The 16032-nt window shown below is 49.8% G+C and overlaps 1 long non-coding RNA gene across 2 annotated transcripts; it reads right to left on the bottom strand.

The window, feature by feature from the left end:
* Positions 1 to 5681: 5681 nt before the first annotated feature.
* On the bottom strand, positions 5682 to 16021 carry LOC148051990 (uncharacterized). 2 transcript variants are annotated; one of them, XR_015698904.1, is made up of 5 exons: positions 15709 to 16021; positions 14127 to 15586; positions 13805 to 13876; positions 7438 to 9531; positions 5682 to 7040 (listed from the first exon to the last, which is right to left on the bottom strand). It is a non-coding gene; the product is annotated as an uncharacterized LOC148051990 (long non-coding RNA). The 2 variants fall into 2 exon arrangements; XR_015698903.1 differs by lacking the exon at positions 15709 to 16021 and having other exon boundaries at positions 14127 to 15702.
* Positions 16022 to 16032: the final 11 nt, after the last annotated feature.

Below are 16032 nucleotides of genomic sequence, written 5' to 3' on the forward strand. Positions count from 1 at the left end.
CCCTGGAGATGCTTGTTTTGTTTCTCCTGCCGGTGCGGTGCGAGCACTGGGGCTGGGGTGGCCCTGGGGCTGCGGCTGCAGGGAGCGAGGCAGGAGCTCCCATCTCCTTCCCCGCACCCCGGCCTCGTACCCGGCCCTCGCACGGGACCCGCCGGCCATGCCTGAGCCATTCGGTTGCTTTTTCCAACCTGGCTTCCTGTGCCGTAGGTACAAACCGGCAAAGCGAACGCCAGCTCCTTTGCTTTGCGCTTCAGGGCAGCGCGATCCTCCCTGGTGGGACAGATCCTTGCTCCCACCCGCACCAGGAGATGCCTCTTAACCCCCCTTTGTGTGCAGTCCCCCTCCTCCTCCTCCTCCCCTCGCAGAGGCCCTGCCATGCTGAGTGCTCAGAGAGAAAAGCCAACCCTCCCTCCGCTCGGGACCACGGTCCCCCGGGGCCCGGCACAAAGCTGGCTCTGATTCACCCGCGGGGGCTCCGGCACAAAGCCCCGGGGAGAAGTAGGAGCTGCGGGGCTGGCGGCGAGCGCTGGCAGCCGCGGGGCTGAGTCACGGCTGTGGGCCCACACGTGCCGCGGCAGGCAGGCCGCCCCGTGACTCAGCCTCGCCGGCAGCGCCGCGCATGGCTCGCCCGCCTCGGTGGGCTGGTAGCCCGCAGGGATGCTCTGTGCAGTGGCCGCTTCTCCCCCCTCCGGCATCGCTTTTGCATCGTGCCTGCCCTGGCTGCCGCCTCGGGAGAGCCCCACGGGGATGCCCTGGCCGAGCGCTGTGGGTGCCGGGTGCGGCCTCTGTCCTCTCCCTGGTGGCAAAAGCACCCGCAGCCATGGAGGACCACAGAGGAGGGCAGGGGGTTGGGGACCATGGCAGAGGGAAGGGGGTTAAGGACCACGGCACAGGGCAGGGGGTCGAGGACCACGGTGAACCCCAAGGGCTCTCGCCAGCCACCCATCGAGAGGCGGATGGAGGCACCATCCCACCAGAGGCTGGGGCTCATGCAAACCGCTTATTATAACCCTACTGCCTGGCCTGTCTGTCTGTCTGTCTTTCCAACTATCTGTCTCGCTAATCAAAAGAGGTTGTTCCAAGAAAGCTGGAAGAGGAGAAGGAATGTCTCACTCGGCTGTGGCTTCCTTTGGAAAGTCTGGAAAAACTGTGGCATCTCGCCGTGCGTGAAGGTCTGCCTAGCGAGAAGCACATTTTGCTTCCAAAGCTGCTGTAAAGATGTGAATCATGAGCTGGTAACGCTCCCGGCAGAACGAAAACTGATTCCACTGAGACGCGGTGCCGGCAGCGGCGCTGCCGTATCTCTTGGACGAAAAAGACAAACATTTATCTTAGAGGCATCGCTGGGGAAGAGCCGCCGGTGCTGCCAAGAGCCCTGCAGCGGCCGGCTCCTGCCTGTGCCCGGGGTGCTCCCACCAAGGGGAACCTCGAGCAGGTTTCCCAAAGGTCTCCCAAAGCCCGGCGGTGGCATTGCCAACATTCAAACGCAAGCCAAGGGGTTTACGGTCCCCGCTGCTTTGGTTGCCCTCCACAGCCTCAACCCCTCGGCAGCATCTCTGCATTTCAGAGATGAAAATATCCCATATCCCAGCGGCTCGTTTGCGACGATGTCGATTCGATTTCTGTTTTTTTATAGGCATTGCATTAGACGTTGCAGGGAGAGACGAGGAGGGGATGCCTGAGCAGATCGATTTTTCTCACTGTGAGCTCGAGGCCAGAGCTTCTTGCGGGAATGAGCTGAACTCGGCACCTCTCCAGCCATAACCGCCCCGTGGCAGAGCACCTGCCTTTGACCACGCACAGGGAACGTGGGGATTCATTGCCCCTCTCATTGGAAAAGAACCTAAAACCTTTGGAAAGGTCTGACGGGAACCGTGGGGGAGCCCCAGTGCCACCATCCCCGTCCAGCCTGTCCCCTGCTGTCCCCACGCACTCGATGGGTGGCGGGGAGCACACCCAGCACCCGCTGGGGCCAAAACCCCACCAAACCTTGCCCCTGAAATGCAATCACAAGATCCCTGGGGACACGGCATGTTTACCAAACCTCTCGCTCCCTTCCCAGGTGGCCCCCAAAATCTGCCAGCCCGGTTGTCCACCACGAAGCTGGGGCTGCTGCCCTCCCCGCTGCTTGCCCGACCGGCTCAAGTCGCCGCTTATGGGCCCCAGAGCAAACAAAACAGCCTTTCCATGCAAATCCCTCCTTTTCGGGACTTTCTGCAGCCCGAAGGGCTCCCTGGATCGCACCATCCCCAGCCTTCGGGGTGTCCCCTCCCTGGGGCGTCGCGGCAGGGGCCGGGTTTAGATTTCATCACCACTTCACTGCTCAAAGTCAGAAGAGTTTCAACATCAAAGCGCTGATGAGCAGCGTGTGGCTTCAGGTCACATCGGCTGAACGCCCCCCGGCTCAAGCCAGAGCACTACATCTGCGGAGAGCCCCAAAATCAATATATTTTGCCCAAGATGTGTATGCGCCGGACACTGAATCATGAGGGCAAGTGACGCCTTGTCCTGAAGGGCGTGCGGGTGCTTTGGGGACACTTCCCTCAGTCAGTACCCACAGGAGGAGGATCGCCAATTTGCAGGCTGAATTGGGACCCAGAATTGGGGTTTGCATGTGCCATTGGCCCTTCCCGGTGGAGACGAGGTGAAGGATAGGGAGCAAACCCGCCAGTTGGGATGCCTGCCTTGGGAAGAGCCTGGAGCTGGGTGACCAGCGATGCCCTAGAGGATCAACACCTTGAGAGAGATGGGAAAAGCCTGGATGTTGGCCCCAACAGGTCACCGTTTGCTTTAGGAAGCCTGGGTGACGTTCAGGGCAAGAGGCGGAGGAGCCAGGGCAGCTCGGAGCCCTGGGAAGGTTATTTTCACCCCATGGGGTGTCCAGCAAGCGCAACCCCTGCAAAATGGGGGGATGGAGGGCTGGTGGTGAGTGGTTCAACCGAGACGCTCACGTGGATGCTGGAAACGAAAGAGGTAGAAGGGAGGTGGGCCAGGACCTGGGGGGGTCCATTGAAGCCGAGGAGAGCCCGGAGGGATCGCAGGGTGCTCAGACGCTGCTTTCCCCTGGCCAAGACAAGATGCTACGTTACAGTCGATTCCCAGGCAATTATTATACATATGCCCAGCTCCCCTGCACGTGGTATTTCATTTGGCCGTTCCTTTTCTAACGCGTTCATTAGTGGTCATTTAATTACAGGATGCAAAAATGAGCTGTTCCGAAAGACTAATATACATATGCAAAATATGCAATGAGCAATTAGTGCTACTCATGAGAGAGGGAGTCGTGGCAACAACAAGAAAAATACAGCAACGTCCCAGCAAACCTGAGATCCAACCTAGCCCAGCCAGCCCGCCGTGACCTGGAATTATCCCAGCGGCTTTTCGGGGCGCAGGGAGAGAAAATGAAACGCGGGTGGGTGAGCTGATGGCGAGCGGCCATTTCCTACCCAGGGGCATCCGAAACCACCCTGTATTCAAAGCAAGGGCTGTCAGAGGGGATGGGAAGGGGCTGTCGGTGCCGCTACAACTTAAACTCTGGGTCTAAACTCAGGACAGGGAAGCTCCTTGCTTCCCGGCGACTCTCCGGTGCTGTTTGCCTGGAGGTGGGGATTAATGGGGCTGAGCGTGCGAACCGAGCGGTCCCAGGGATGGGGAACGCTGCTGGGTGCTTCCCGGTTGCTGTGATTTACTGTTGTTAATATTAAATTCAGCGCTTTTATGCAGGACGGAGAAGTGTTTAGGCAGAAGCCCAGCTCCTGTCCTATCTGTCATTAAAAACATTGCAATTAAACTGTAGTGGAAGGAAATAAGAGTAAATGCATCCTCTGTAAGTGGCTTCAGCTTTCCACCGACATCTGTGTCCCACCGTTACCTCTTCGGTGGCCCAGCTGCTTCTGTTTTCCCTCTTCCCATGACCCGTACGTTGCTTTTTCTCCTTAATCCTGCCCACAGCTCCTGACGGCGCGGGCTCGAGCAGGGAGGAAAGGAGCCCCAGCAGCCTCTGACCCATCGCGGCCGATGGAAATTGCACATCAGCTGCAGCTGCAGCCCCAGCTCCGGCCAAAGCCAGGGCTGTGCTCCGGGTACTTGCTCACCTAGTCGGTCCCCAGTGCTCTCGTTGCTCCTTTGCTCCCGGCACCGGGGCAGGGTGCAAGCTGTACCCGGTCGGAGCTAAATGCTAAAGCTCTGCCAGGGAGGGGGCTTGTCGGCAAAGCCGGGCACATGAGCACGTTGCGCCCTGGGAAAATCAGAGAGGGTCCTCAACCCAGCAGGCTGGCAGGCACGGGGTGCTCTCCGTACCTGCTCGCGCCGTGCTGGCACTGCGGAGCCAGGCAGCCTCTCTGGCTCGGCCCCATCTCCCCCAGCACGACACGGTGTCTCCTTCAGCCAGAGGAGCGCAGCGCAGCCAGGAGGTGCCACCGGACCCCGAGACCCCCGGGGACGCCGGGAATAGGCAGCGCCACAGCACACCGGGCTTGCCAGCACCCCTAAATGAAACATTTCATCCTGCTTTGACAAATCTTTTTGTCGCGTTCAAGCAGAAAACTGAAGAGTTTCAGAAACCGTGAAGAAGCGTTTAGAAGCTCTGGGGGTGCCCGCAGAGCCCCCCTCCCCTCCATCAGCGGAAAACCAAACGCCTTGTGCTTTCTGCTTGATGAAGGGTTGCTACTGCCCCGATAGAAAGGGTTTAATAACTTTTTTCCACCTTGCAGAGGATCTGGATGGGATTTTGAGCAGTTGAGTCCTGCTCCTGCTCAAGTCAATGGTGACTGACCTCAGCCGAACACTCCCCAAGAGCCAGCCCCGGCTATCGATCCTGCAGGGCCCGGCGCAGCCCCGAGCTCTGCAGCAGAGCCGTGCCGACAAGCGCGACCATGGGGCAAAGCAGAACACCGGGGTGGTGGTTACTGAATCCCGGGACAGGGCTTTCCCACGGCATTGTCTGCCTGGTTTATTCCGGCTGCGGTTCTCCCCGGGCGAGGGATGAGGCAGGATGCCGTGGGGTGGGACGTGGGGCTGGCAGCAATGGGTCAGCCTTCGCCAGAGGACACCGAGGGGAGCCGCACCGGCGGGGACCGAAGGGGGACCCTCCTCTGCCTCTCCCCAGTGACTGATGGGACTGCAACACCGCCAGAAGCCGTGGTTAAGATCTAGGGAACACCAGGAGAGACAGGTCAGGGCGGCAGCAGCGTAGACCCAGGTATGCCACGCCACGGCAGGTTAGAAACGGCGTGGCCGGTGTCCCTGTCCCTTCCACAGCAGGTCCTTAAACCCCTGGCATTGCCTGGGGAAAGGCAAAAAAAACCGAAAACAAAACGTGGGGGATTGCGGGAATGCCGCGGCTTCACCCGGTGCCGGATGGCAAAGAGCGACGGCAACGATCCCTGCGCCGCACCGGGGCACCGGCCACAGCCCCAGGCTCTGCCACCGCAGCAGAGAAGGGAAAGACTTTGCTGGGACTGCAGTGCCGACGAAGGAGGGGTTTTTTCCCATTGCTTGCAAACATCGTCATCTTGTATATAAACACAAAATGCCAAAATGTGAGTCAGCTTAATGGCAGTTTGGCTTCCGCACAGAAACAAGCCGATAAATGGCAGAACTACAGTTTGCAGAGGTGATTTATTCCTGTTTTAGGGGGTTTCAACAAGTCGCTTCATGGCAAGTAGAATATACTCCTATGATATAAAAAATAAAAATTTAAAAAATTTTAAAAATAAAATAAGTTTTTAAAAAATTATATATTTTTTTTTCAATTAGTTGCTTCCCATCGATGAGGAGAAACCTTTCAGTCTCAGCTAGTGGCCAAACATACCTTTTTTTAGCTTTGATATACAGTAGAGAGCGGAAAGAAATGCAGACAGTATCTTAGATTCAAACTATATAAAGGTGTTGGTTTTTTTTTTTAATAGCTGCTAAAGAAGCTTTGTGGCCTAATGCTGTGATCCGGCACAAGAAAAGATCCTATTCACATGAGGGAGCAGATCTGAGACCGCCTCAGGAATCTTAATTCCTGAATTTCTCAGCTTTTTTTTTTTTTTCCCTAACATAAAGAATCTCAATGAGCCAATTCTGGAGATTTTGACATAATGTCATTTTTTCGGTAACAAATGCTACAGTTTAAACTCCACTCTGTAAACACTCAGGCATGTACTTATATCTACACGTGTAAATAATCCCATGCACGTCAGCAAAACTAACTACGTATGTCAAGTTAAGCGCGTGTGAAAAGTGTCTGCAGGGTTCAGGCCAGCGATTGCAAAACAGTTTAAACTGTAATCCTCCATTTGCATTAGTTTCTTGAAAAACTTTGACTGTGGGCTTGAAGTTCTTCCCGTCGTGTTGAGCCAAAGGTGATTTTTCTCCCCAGGCAGTCTGAGCAAAAACCTTCCCGCTGTTTTTAAGTTGTCAGGCTTCAAAAATCACATTTCCCACTAAGGACACTCTGCCCTTTCAATTTACAGAGTTCAACGTTGACATCTATTGTGTAAATAAAGCTAATTAAAGACAGTTATTATTTGCTATACATAACTCTAACACCACAGTCCGGGAGATTTGGCTGCTTTTGCTAATTAAAGCAGAATCTGTAGGCACTGGGAGCATCCTTTATTCCTATAAACGGGGTGTTAATTTTTCAGGCTAATATATAATTTAAATAAGACCTCAGCCCCCAAACTCTACGTGCTCATCCTCTTCCAGGATGCTGAGCGGCACAAAAGTGGTGGGCTCCAGGTTTAAGCTCTGTTTTCTCAAGGAGAAAGACGTCCACCCATGAACGGTGCTAAATCATCGCTGCCGTGCCTTGCCTGGCTGGGAAAAAAAATCAAGGCAGCGACTGGGTGTTGCTGAAGTTTCCGTGGTGAGCGAAGCACGCCGCTTGTTTAGGGGAAGAAAGTGGGTTGCGGGCTGGTTTGCAGTCTGGCTGAGGTTAGGAAGATGATAATCTCTCTCCGAGAGCCCTGCCCGCATTTCTGGCTTGTAAGAAGAAGTTGGAGGCTGTAGCAAAGCGATGGACTCGGTGTCTCCTGGTCTAAGAAGCCCGGCTGCGAAGGGAAGACAGGGCAGGGTGAAATACCCGGTTAAAAATCAACGCACCTCCATTCAAGACAAGCTGCCTTTGAAGGAACATGGCACGTGCCTCCAGTTTGAACCGAGCGCAGCAAGAAAAGGAAGCAAGAGATCCAGATTAAGGGTAAATCCTTCATGAAGAGCTTAAATGGTCCAGATAAAAAATAAAACGTGGCAATCGTTATTTGGGTTATAATAAATTGGGATTTAATAAACATGTGTTACGACCGTGGAGGGGGAATAGAATATTTTCCTTGCTCTTCCACGGAGCCAAAGCTGAGGAAGGAACTGAAATGAGGATGGTAAAGGAGAGATGAGCAGGCAGGAAAAAGCCACTTAGCCCAATAAATCTGCTTCTCAGCCCCCACTTGCCTGCTTTATGGCCAGAGCCTTTTCTCTCCCTACGGCCACATGCCTTCGCCTCCCGAAACCACCGCAGGGGTTGGCAGGAGCACGTAACGTCCATCAGCGGTCCTCGCGGAGGAGCCGGCAGTCTGGTTCTGAGACCCGGAGCCCTCGAGGGAGGCGCGCGCGCAGGAGCCAGCAGTTAGCACCGGGCATTTGCCACGCACTGGCGCAACGGCACGTCTCTGCTGCCGCACGTCGTTACAGGGGAGAGGGGAGGTTGCTCGTGCTACCTTGCAGAAACATCAGCTGAAGATGGTGGAATAATTTTTTTTTTTAATATTTTCAGCCACGCTTCAGTTTTTTAACTTATTCAGGAGCAGGTTCTCCAGGCACCCAGGAGTTTAATGTTAATAACTGAGATGTTTTGATGAAACGCATAAGACACACAATCTGCTTGATTGTTTCTTTGTCTGTCTGGACTGAAGAAATACTGAAAGGCAAATTCAGCTCCTTCTTTTGTTTTCTAAGTGTTCTAGGAAATAATTTACCAAATTAACAGGCAGTAAGTGGGACAGTTTCAGGCACGCGGTGACAAGATGGGGTCACACACAGCAGCGCAGCAGCCACCTCTGTCTGCACCAAGTTCCCTTTTCCAGATATCCTTCGGTAAATAACTCATCTGTCTAAATCTACCGAAACATAACCTCTGAGCCGCTCTTGCAGGTACAAATCGTGCAGAGCCTCCGAAAGCTGCAGCCTGGAGGAAACCTTTGGTGGGAAATTACCGAAAGGCCTGCGATGGGTTGTGTTTTTTCCCGACTGCGTCACGAAGAGTTCAGCATGTGCCACGAAGCACGAGGGTTATTTGATTTCTGCTTGTCAAGTGCAACTGCGGGTACTCCCGTTATCCAATTCAAGGAGATTCCCGGTTTGTAAAAGGATTAGGGCCCAATTCCTAAATCCTGATTGCATCTAGCCAATAATTGCTGGATTGTATCATTTCTCCCTCGGCGATCTTCCATTGCGTCCTATATACCACTTTGTTTTGCCCCCCAGCTCCCCTTTTTAACAAATATTTGCTGTGTTTTCAGTATCGCGGAACCGATATTTCTCCTTCGCCGCAGAAGCATGCATTTTCTCTTACCTCTATCAAAAGGTATTTAATGTCTTTGTCTAGTCCACAAACAGCAGCACCCAGACCTGAGTGACTTCACATTTTATTTCCATAACATAGCGCAGTCGTCAGGGCAGCAACATAGGTAAAAACGACTAGGAGATGCGATAACCATCTCTGCCAAAGTGGTACGCATTAGTGTTTTCAGCAACGTTTTCTTCCCATCGTGTTCCCTGGAAACAGAGCCGGGCAGGCGGCAGAAACACACATTCGCGCTCTGTTGTAAATGCGACTGTTTGGAAGGTGCGCGCTGCTCTTCTTGCACTCACGGTCCATCGATAATCCTGAATACTCAGAGAGCATCAAGTGCTCCGTGGATATTATTCGTGAGTGTCAAAATGCTAAAATGTAACCCTTCCGTAATTTTTAAGTCCTTGACTCTGAAGGCCCAACAAGAATCTTTTACTGTGGTCTTGTTTTTGTGCAGCGTAAATAAAACCTTTAAGTCATAAAGCGTGAAGTGCAGCAGCGATCGGTTTAGAATGAAATCGGTTTTTAATCGATACAAGTGCAAAAGAGATCCCCGAGCAGTAGAATCAGTGCCCTGCGTTGGGCCACCCCAATTTCAGCCACCACACTAACGTGGCAGGGGGCAAATTGCCCTGTATAATTTCTTCTTGTTTCATCAAAGGCTTAATCCTACCACCGCAGCAATAAATTGAAATAATGACTGGTTCCTGTGTTTGAAGAAAGGAGAAGGGTACTCTTCCTGAGCTTAGAGAACACAAGTGTGTAGAAACCACCTTAAAAACAAACTAAAAATTGATATAATGCTTTGTCAGTGCCTTCCACTTCACACTTGTCACATCACTGCTAAATTGCTCAGATATATTTGCTCCCGTTGAAGCAGCAGGGGTCATCTCTACTCCTAGAGAGCACAGCAGTTGCAGCCACGCGGGTGAAATCTCAGGTACAGCTGAGAAGAATGCTCTCTTCTATCCTTTCTGGGGGGAAAAAAAAAAAAAGAAAACCCCCCAAAATCCAATATTACTGAGTTGGGTTATTTTTTTTAATGATTCTGGCACCCGCAGCGCCGAATAACAGATTTGTAGTTAAAATACACTGTGACAGCCCAAGCCAGGGAAAGAGAAAGTGAATCTATTCAGGGATGCGGTTGGGAACGCTCTGCTACTCTCAAAGCGAACGCTCGGCTCAGCCAGCCACGGCTCTCGCCGTATCCATTCCCAGCTCAGCAGCGCTCGGGGTCACCTTTCTATCGCAGATCAACCGAGACAAGGGATCAAGTCACAGAAATGCCACAGCAATCCTCTTCTCCCCAGAAACCTAAATTTAAAACGGGCTCGGTACGCGCAAAGCAAATATTTTACTAAGTTTTCCGTTGTGTAATTCCTTGCGGCACTTACAATGCTGTAGCCAGGATTTTCAGTGGATTTGCAGCAGGTCTTTCTTCCAAACCTGCAGCATGTGCACAAGATGATTGCATAAGCCTGTAATTGTGCCGGTAAATTCTCATCCCCACCTCTTTTCGGTTGAATAATCCAAAATAATGAATATAAAACGTGTTGCAATTTGCAACTGCACTGTTGCAAAAATCAGAAAATGGTAAAAAGTTGTGCGTTGCAACGTTCACACCCATTGCAGAAGTAACAAATTTTTCCAAATCTCTATCGTTTCCTCCACAGTACTGCAGGAAAATCCCATACCAAGCCAATCCCATTCCAATCCAATCCCATTCCCTACGAGGAAACTTGCCTGCAAGGTTATATGAATAGTTTAGACTAGTTTAGTTCTGAATAGTTAGCCTAGTTTACAGTCGTTTACTTCTGAGGGTCCTTTTGCTGCTCCCGTAAAAGAGAACTCCCCTATCCATAAGGATCTTCCCACAGAAACTCTGCTATGGAGACAGGCTGTCTAAATGAGAACAGAAAGGTTTTATTCTCTGTTTCTCTATAGCGTTGGCTTCATAAACCTTCTTTTGCAAGAAGTTGTGATGTCATACAGGTAAAGGAGAATACATTAAGATCTTCGCAGCTAGAGGGGAGCAGGTGAAGAGCACAGGGGCATCCAGCCCTTCTTTCGGAGGAGACGGAGAAAAACTTTCCGAGAAAGTAAAATACATCAGTTGTTCCCTCAGTCAAAGGGTTTTTCTCCCTCAGCCCAGTAATGGTTGGATATCTCATCTGCTCAGGGTTCGAAAGGGTTTTTTTTGTTTGCCTGTGAGAATGGCCTGATTGACAGCCTCCTGAAACTTTATTTTTCATGGGTGTCCTTTTGTAGTATGCTAAAAATGACTGATGCCACATCTGCAAAATAAAAAGCTGAGCAACCTGAGAAGGGGAGAAGGGGTGAATTAACACTAGGATTATTTTTCTACTTCTTGGCCTGACTTGGAGCCATAGCAACTCCTCCCTAATTTATATCGTATAGGGACTATTTTTACACGCCTTTTCACTGCCTTCCACCTACTCACGGAAGTCCTGCCGATGACTTTACAGTGTCACTTCCCACTATTTGATTGCAACTGTTGGTCATTTTCACTGGTTTTCGCTATTTTACGCTGTGCCATAAAGCAGAGTTACGGCATGGCAGCGAGAGTGACTCGACTCTACTTTGGGAACCGCGGAGGAGCCCCGCTGTAGCTGATCTCCAAGCCGTGTTTTATAGCTTCCACCCGTCTTCTTGCTGTCATTTCTTAATGGCTTACGGCTTTGCTTTAGCCTGGTTGTAGCCGGTCCCTTGGCTCCCTAATTTCAACATCCTGAGAAGCTGCAAGGAGGTGGAGCGGGAGCTTGATGCTGGGCTAGTCGAGGTGACATCGACAACTATCACTTGTACAGTCCTTCTCCTGCTGTTTACTCCTCGGTGCTTCCACACCCTGACAGTCCCATTCATAGCAATCTTAACACTCCTATTTCAAGTAAGAAAATGCCTTTTTATTCATTTATTTTTTTTTTTTAAAAGAAGCAGAGTGTCATGCAAGTTCCTCCACCGAGCGTCCGCAGTTATAAAAGCAGGTTAGATGTGGCTGTGTTTGCAGACGACAGTGGTACTTCCTCTCTTCGGAAACGGAGCAAGTTTCTATTTCAGGCTTTGCTGACTCAAGGGTGAGGTACCCAAGCTGATTCAGCAGCTTGGCAAAGCCAGGAGAACTTCTGGTTATGAATGGAACGAGCAATAAATTTTGTCTTCATCTTACAGAAATGTATATTTGAGTGAAGTCACCTCCTGGTGACGGACATTTTGCCAAATAAGCGGTATAGTCTGCACTGCTTTCAGCGTAGAAGGGCACTCGAATGAGACAACTGGAAAGCCCGCAAGTAAAATCCCGGTCCTACGGGAGCCAGTGATTCCCACTCAGCTGGACCAGGTTTTATCCTCCCTCTTGAGGTCCAAGTCACATAAAAAGTACTGCTTACTCGCTTATTTTATTGGTGCATCTCATCTGGGATACGAAATTGTGTCAGTCACATGAATAATTTGAACTGCAATTTCAGAAGGATGAAAATACAGAGCACAAACCCAACCTGGCTGCCCCGAGGACGCGAGAAGAATGCACCAGTTACTCAGCTTCCGTGGCTTCATATGGAAAAGATGTCAAAGGTAATCCTTGTGCTGCTCTTTTATGGAAAAGTGAAATAAGGATCGTGACACTTTTCTAATTTTAAAAACCAAACCTCCAAAATATTTCCTAACGTTTACCTGTTAGTCTGTGAACAGAAGTCAGAAAAGTTGCTCTTTTTTTTTTTACATCCATAACGTGACTTTTTTCAGCTAGAGGTTACCAGGATCCAAAACAAAGCTCATGACGAATGCTGCACACGTCGGCAAGGATGCAGATGCAGAAGTTTGTCATAAAGTGGGATCCTGCTATTTATTAAGGTAAGAAAGTAGGGAAGGGGGCACCTGGGCTGCCTCCCTTGAATCTTTCTGTCTCTGGATGGACAAAACAGGTTTTAACATATTTTCCTCCAATATTTATGCTGTTTCCAGAGCCAGACAGGATGAATAGTCTCCACCCATGGCATCCATGATGCCTTTTCTTTCAAGCTGCAAGTTTTCCTTTGACAGCACACAAAAAACCCCACAAGCTTCTACATCACATTCCTCCTCCCCAACTCCACCAACTCCGCTGGCATTAATGTATGCTGTTGTTCTAGCCAGCAGTTCCCATGTCATATTCTTCTGCCTCGTGAAGGCGGTTTGTGAAGCCTAAAAAAGCACCACGTGGGTTGTCACATTTCAGAACCCCCCCTAAATAGTTTCGCACAGCTCCATCAGGTAAGCAGCGAAGTACAATATTATGAACGTCAAACAAAAGCTAATCGTTAGAGCTGACAAAGCTGTGCCTCCAAGAAGGGAAGTAAATTCAATTCTATAGACTAAATACGTATATTTAGTGGCATGAAGCTAAAAGAAATGTGAGAGTAGGATATGCATTTGCCCAGCTATTGCACTGAAAAGTATTTCCTTTAACTCGGTCTCTGGGAATGGAAACCAGTCACAGAGGATTTTGGAGGGGCAGTCAGAGCTCTCTGCAGGAAAACAGCACAACCCACAACCACTAAGACACTAAAACGAACCCGGGATTCAAAATCAATACCCCCTGGTAGTAAGATGTGCTAACTGTGGTTGCTAAGAAAGTGACCCAGAGGAAGCATCTTCCTTAAAGGATGCTACAAACATTACCCACACAGATGCTGCCTTAGAGGGACACGCTGACTGTATTATATTCCGTGGGGTTAAACAAATCCTGGATAAAAACAAATCAGAAGGCAGGGGGAAATAACGGATATAACTTTAAACCACTTCTTGCCCTCTAAGACAAATTTTACTCAGACTTGAAATAAATACAAGCAATACTGCTTACATGTATTTAATCTGCTTCCAGAATTGAGCAGAGAAAAATCTTCAAGAGAAAAGCAAAGTGAAAGAATAGTGTCTGTGACACAATACTCAATTAAAAAAATTCAGTCTTTCGGGAGGCAGCACTAGGTTTTTTCCCAGCCGGTACAGAGCCAACAGAAGTCCACACAAGGTAACGGTTCTCCTTACTGCATGCATGGTTTGTGTTTGCACAGAACTTGCTCATGAGAGAGGAGGCTGGGGAATGGCTGGGCTGGTGAGCGCTGGGTGCCTGTTTCACCCAAAGATCAAAAGGAGGAGCAGGATGGGGGCCTACGAGTAACAAACCTAGCAGGAGCTTCCTCGGGGAAGAAAGGATTCTGAACAATCTCAACACCACAATCTGAAGCTTACCAAAGGAGGGTTTTGACAAGTCAGATGTCTTCTTCAGTCCCATCTCACTGTCCTTGGAACCAGTACGGAAAGCTGGGAAAGAGGAGACTACTTCATTAGCGGAGATCAAAAGCAGTCGGACTAGTAGCCGGACAAAATTTGGGATCATGTGGGTCACTCAATTAAAACTTGTGACGTAGCCAGTATCTTTGATGTGATTCTGTCTATTCTACGAACACACACAGTCCTGCTTTATTGAGCACAGGGGGAACAAGACGCACTTCTCTTGCTCCTCAGTCTGAGCTTGGTTTCTGCTTGTCCTCTTTCTCCCGCACACACGTACCTCCATGCCTGACGCGTCGGCCTCTTCTGTGCGCGCGCAGGGAAATACATATGAACGGCCTCTCTCTTCTGTGCGAGCACGCTCGGGCACGTGAACTCGCCGGGCAGCATACACGCACCCGAACCACCTCCTTCCTGCGCTCTCCCTTACAGCTGCACACACACAAACCTAAGAGTTTTATTTTGAAGGAAGGTACAATCCCACGTCTTCATTTTAGGTACTCTTGAAAATCGAATTAAAGCCTACCCGAGCAGGTTTCAGTAATAAATACCAATGTGAAGGGCCTCAACTTTTACTATACTCTAGGCAAACGATGCTTTACTTATTTACCGCCCATGCACTCCCAATCACCAAAGAAACTGAACGAAATCATGACTTTGTTGATACCAGAGAAAAAAACTCACATCTTCGACCGGAGGAAAATGTACCCTGGTGTTCTTTTCAACGCCATCCTCATTTACTTCGAAATAATACGGGCTTAAAATATTTCCTGTTTCCCCCCCGCCAGATTTTAGCTCTTTGTAGTTTCTACCCTTTTTGGAGGGGTGTTAAGAAAATGCAGCTGACCCAGACTGGCAGTTGAGTAAGGATGTCATAAGCAATAACAATAAGCCAATACTATCATAAAGCGAGGCAAAAAAAATTTATGCTGGAATTTCAGTGCCTCTTATATCTCAAAGTCACCCAGCCTCTGCAACTACGTACATTTTACAGGTTTACATAACAAAGTTGAAAAAACACAGGCAATTTTACCTTAAATTCTTTGCTATTGAGGTAAAAAACTTATTCCCTTTTTCCACCAAACTTCTACAGTATCTTTGAATCCTCAGAAGCTGTCGCAGTTATTTAATCCTCTAGATTAAATAAATTCGCCATCCTTTATGAAGTAAATATGTAACTTCAAGTACATTTAGATGAATCAATAAAAAGGCTGCAAAGAAGTCTTAGTAAATGTATCAATTAATAGCCAAGCCCAGGAGGCCATCCTTCCTTTCTGCTCCGTCAGCTAAGGGATTTCTTTCTTCCCAACAATGTTTATGCAAGAGTGGCACGGTAAGCAGCACTTGCTATCAAATATTGATCAGCCGAGCCATTAGTTGGAAGTCGAGAGACGGTTATGTCATAGCAAAACCAAAACAATTATCACTGTCGATTGGACTTTTTTATTATAGATTATTTTGGTATTGGAGTATGCCAGGAAATACAAAATTCTTGAAAATAATAGTAATAAAAATGCATTGTACAGCATGGTTACTGCACAGTAAGTAATATCTTTACAAAGGAAATGGAAAAAAATACAGGTTTCAGTTCCAGTAACTATGTGACCACATATTTTCTATTACTATTTAAAAAAAAAATACATTTTACCAAACAGTGTCGTTTTCAGAGGAGAAGGGACACGCTGCGGGGTAGGAGGCACTGGTGGAGGATCGCTGGAGTCAAGCGCTTTGCAGGAAAGGCTCACCTGGAAAAGAGTAAATGATGGATTGAGGGAAGCAGGAGGCACAGCAGGGCCCGGGCTTCTGTGGGGAGAAACCGGCCAAGCAGCAGGGCCATGAGCTGGGGAGAAACTGGTGGGAACCTCACCTGTGAGGAAGGGCGAGGGATGGAGAGGCGGGGAGAGGAGGGGAAGGAGCTGAGGCGAGCGCGGAGAGAAGCGCTGCGAAGGAGGGAGAGATACGGGCCATCTGGGAGGACGAGATAACCGAACTGAGGGAGCGGTGCAGGCGACGCGGCGTCAGTGATAAACAAGCGAGGAAAGAGGAAAATAAGGCAGCAAGTTTCCAGCAGGCTGCGGGGATGCGGAAAGGTTGAATTGTTTGCTGAAGCGCACGTTGTTCGCGCATGGCAAATGTCCGCCGCGCCAACGCCGCCGCTTCCCCGGCCCCCCCCCCCCCCCCGGAGC

The sequence above is a fragment of the Nipponia nippon genome, unplaced genomic scaffold (genome assembly GCF_047370975.1).
Source record: "Nipponia nippon isolate SJK-2023a ecotype South Korea unplaced genomic scaffold, ASM4737097v1 scaffold_5, whole genome shotgun sequence".
NCBI classification, from domain to species: domain Eukaryota; kingdom Metazoa; phylum Chordata; class Aves; order Pelecaniformes; family Threskiornithidae; genus Nipponia; species Nipponia nippon.